This window comes from Mustela erminea, chromosome 2, assembly GCF_009829155.1.
Source record: "Mustela erminea isolate mMusErm1 chromosome 2, mMusErm1.Pri, whole genome shotgun sequence".
Lineage (NCBI taxonomy): Eukaryota > Metazoa > Chordata > Mammalia > Carnivora > Mustelidae > Mustela > Mustela erminea.
This window is the reverse complement of record NC_045615.1, coordinates 95,073,183-95,077,589: the sequence shown is the minus strand read 5'-3', so window position 1 is coordinate 95,077,589 and position 4,407 is coordinate 95,073,183.

Sequence of the window (4,407 nt, the reverse complement as noted above, 5' to 3'; positions counted from 1 at the left end):
TTGTTTATTTGAAAGAGACAGAGCCTGCACGCATGAGCAGTGGGGAGGTGCAGAGGGAGAAAGATAAGCAGGCTCCCCACTGAGCAGGGATTCCCCGATATGGAGTTCGGTCCCTGGACCCTGGGATTAATGACCCGAGCCAAAGGCAGACGCTTAACCAACTGAGCCACTCACGTGCCCCAGGTTCCTTTCTTTCAATCACCCATACGGGATGCTCAGAGAATTACAGGTACATATACTGTATACCTTAATTCTCATATTAGTGGAACAATAGGAGTTCAGACAAGACAAAAAACCTTTATGAAGGAGGTTGGTCACGTATCTGAGTAGGACAAAGGATGACATACTCAGCATTTATTTCTGTGAACAGGCATGCAGTTCTGGTCTCCTGTCACTTCGTGCCAAGCATGGAGGCAGGGACCTCTACCTACCTTTAGGCTTATTAAGGGGATCAAATGAGATATTGTGTTGAAACATGGGTTCTCATTGAATAATGTTTTTTTTTCTCTTCCTTGTCTTTACCAATTTATATTCTTTCACCCATCAAACCTTACCAAGAGCTCACTTTCTAAAACAAGCTTTCCCAAAATTAAATTAATCTGTTAATTTATGTCCCCTTTGAACTCAAGTCTGTGGTCTGCATTTTAAGTACCACCGCTTGAGTTTTCTGGTGCACGTGGGTATAGTCTATCTCCCTACATATACCAGGATTGCAAAGAGGTCAAGCAAGGCAGAGATCTTGGCTTTTTCTTATCTGTAAGTATGTGCTTTCTCTGACTCCTCTCAACCCCTCCCCAGTCCCCCCAGTATTTAGCTTTCTGATCTGAACAATCGTTGCCAGTAAGTGGGGAGAACTGCTTGCCTTAGCAACCCTACTAACTAGACAGTGCTGATCTAGAGGCAGGCTGAGGAAGGGCAGAATGACCTTGCTCTTTATATTTTAGGTCGCAAATTTCCTTTTTACCTTCCTAAAAGCCAATTCCTCTCCCAGAGTGGGGAGGATGCAGCTGCTTACTGAGAAAGGCAAAGGTTGGAATTCGACCAAAGAACTGATACCAGGAGACCCCAGAATCCTGCTAGTCACCGACCAGGAAAGTAGAGCTCGGTCACACACTCTCTGGACGTTCTTGGGATGATTAAGTTAATAGCATAGGCTTCCTGGGTGCCTTTTCTGTGCCCGGAACCATTCTAGGTGCTTTCCACATGTCTATACTCATTTACTACAGCAAACTGATGAGGGAGGTGTATTGAGGATCTCTATTTTACTCACAAGGAAACAGGGGCATAGAGAGATAAGGAAACTTGCCCAAGAGCAAGTGGTGGATCTGAGATTCAACCTCGGGCACTCTGGCTCCAGGGCCCGCTCTCTTAACCCTGCAGTACCACACACCTACACGCAGGGTGTCATTATTACTGCTGCACACCTCCCCCAGTTAGCTACTGATCTATTCATTAGGGATGTAGAAGCACCCACTGTTGTGCAGAGGGCAGGGGGTTCAAAGGCAAATGAGACAACCTCTCTGCTCTAAGCAACACCACAATCCAATTGGGAAATAAATAGAAAATTAGGTAATGGGAATCCAATGTCCCTCAGGACTGTTCCTCATCTACTAGCCCACTGTCTTTTTTTTAACTTGGATAAGTCAATCCTCAACTGAAGAGGTGTTACCTTCATTGCTTTATTACGCATTCCTTTGTGAAAGCTGCCAGAGCAAAGTAGCGGAGACTGGGAGGCTTTCAACAATGGAAGTTACTGTCTCACAGTTCCGGGATATCGAAGTCCAAGATCAAGGTGTCAGCAGCGGTGGTTTCCTCTGAGGACTCCTTGGCTTACGGACAATCATCTTCTTCCTGGGTCCTCACACAGTCTTCCTTCTGTACCTGTCTGCGTCCAAATTTCCTCTTCTTATGAGGACACCAGTCAGTTGGATTAGGACCCACCCTAATAACCTCATTTTAACTGAATTACCTCTTTAAAGACCCATCCACTAGGGGCGACTGGGTGCCTCCGTGGGTTAAACATCTGACTCTTGATTTCACCTCAGATCATGATGTCAGCGTCGCGGGATGGAGCCAGATGATGGACTCCACACTCAGTGTGAAGCCTGCTTGAGATTTTCTCTCTCTCCTTCTGCCCCTTCCGCGCCACCCCTCTACCCCCCACTTCTCTCTCTAAAGGGAAAAAAAGAAGAAAAAAGACCCTTTCTCTGACCACAGTCACATTCTTAGGTACCAGAAGTTAAGACTCCAATATATGAATTGGGGTGTGTGGGGGGAGGGGACACAACTCAGCCCGTAACACTGCATTAACTTCCCGTCCCCACCAACCCACCAACTTCTCCAGACAGTGCTCCGGCACTTTTAATGACAGTACACCCCAGCACTTGTAAGAATTAAAAACCTTTCTCAGCTTAAGGCGGGGGGTGGGGGGAAAGGAGTATAATTATGTAAGCAGAGTGCATAATTAAGATGCTGTGAATGATTCCTGGGGACATGCTTTCGGTTCTTCAAAAACACAGCCTAGGACCGTTTTCACAGGTTAATTTGAAGGGTTTCTCATGACAAGATGTTACACATACCGACTGCATGAAGTGAAGTTTATCCTAACAATAAAAATATTGGTTGAACTTGTCTCTTTTATCCCCCAGAAGTGGTTAGCGTGTCTCAAACAACTCATGGGGCACAATGAAATTGAGAGTTGGTCCTAGAAATGAGGATAAAGCAAATACAAGTGTTGGGAAGACCTTATTATATAATTCAGAATGAGATCCATTATCTACTTCAGCAAAATAGAGGGCAGTGCTTCCTGTGAATAAATTTTACCTTCTTTTTGTACAAATAAATAACAAAATAAATAGGAAAAAAAACACAAATAAATGGATGGCACTCTGATTTGCAATGTGTTATGTGAGAGTAACAAACTCATGTCGCAGACTAGAATAATACTCAGATGTTCCATATTCATTTTTTCAAGAGGGCAGACAATTCTCTCATAAGCTAATTATTTAGCTCTGTTCATTTTAAAACTTAATAACTTTGGAAAAAAATCCTCATGTTTTCTTTTCATATACCTAGACAAAATTTCACAGTGTGGATGTTTAATCCACCCTCCAGTGACATAGGCAATAGAACTGAATTCCTAAGTGAATTTCATCCTGGCATCGTGTTACCCACCGAAGAGTCCCTGTGGCATAATAGAATTCTCTAGTAAAACTTCACAGTTCAAACCTTCATGATTCATAGCAACACTTCCCAAATTGCTTGAGAGGGATTAATAGATTGCGTAAAAGCCATTGTTAAAATTGAGTAAATGACAATTTTATCACTGTCACTAAACTACATATTTCTTTGGACATAAATGAAAGATTCACAAAAGAACACATGCCTGGCTGACATCATGCTTTTTTCCAAGAATTAAATAGTTCCCAACAATATCTGGTAAATCCATTAGAATAGCTTTTCATTTCTGAATGAAACACAAAGCTGGAAATTTTCTGTGAAGAATTTTATTTTATCACGGCAACACATTGGCTTCCTCAGGGAATTTCAAATTATTTGTAAATACAAATGTGATAAAGATTAAAAAAATCATTTTCCTGCCCATAAAATCCTGAAAACTTGTCCGACAGGGAGCCTTAGAAAATTTAACACGCAAAAGCACTCCCATAATGCTGGAATTTATCTATTTTTAAGGTAAAATATGAGATTAGATAATGTTTAAGTTTCCTCCTAATCCAAATATTACTGCAACTCTGATTCTTCCAGACTGTTGTCAACATAGTTGGAATAGTGTATTTCAAAGAGTGTTGACTTACGTTACTTTTATAATAACATTGCTTAAATAAGTTAAAATGTAAAACTGTGTTTATTCTGAATTATTCTTACAATTCTTTAACAACCGTAAAGAACAACAAATTAATTTAATATAACTGATTCACTCATTCATTCCAGAATTGTTTAGTGAGGGTACATTATATCTGAGGAATATATCTGAGGAATATATCTGAGGAATCCTAGTCCTAGAGTTACAGCGGTAAAGAATATAGATGAAAATCCCTGCCCTCTTAACATTTAAATTCCAGTGGGACAAGAGGGAAAAGAGAAAGAGAAAAACAATAAAAATTTATCAAAATAAACAAAACCAACCGTATACTATGTTAAATGGAGATCCGTTGTGGGAATGGGAAGAAGCAGGAAAGGAATTGGGTCTATTTTTAACAAAGCGGTAAGGCAAGCAAAGATTTGAATGAGGTTTGGAGAAAGTGAGGCAGTGAGCCACATGGATACCTTGGAGAACATCTTTCCAGAGGGAACAGGAAGTGAGGAGACCCTGAGGTATGAGGCACCCACAGAGAACAGCAAGGAGACCAGACTGGCTGCAGCGGAGAGAGCCAAGAGCATGTTAAT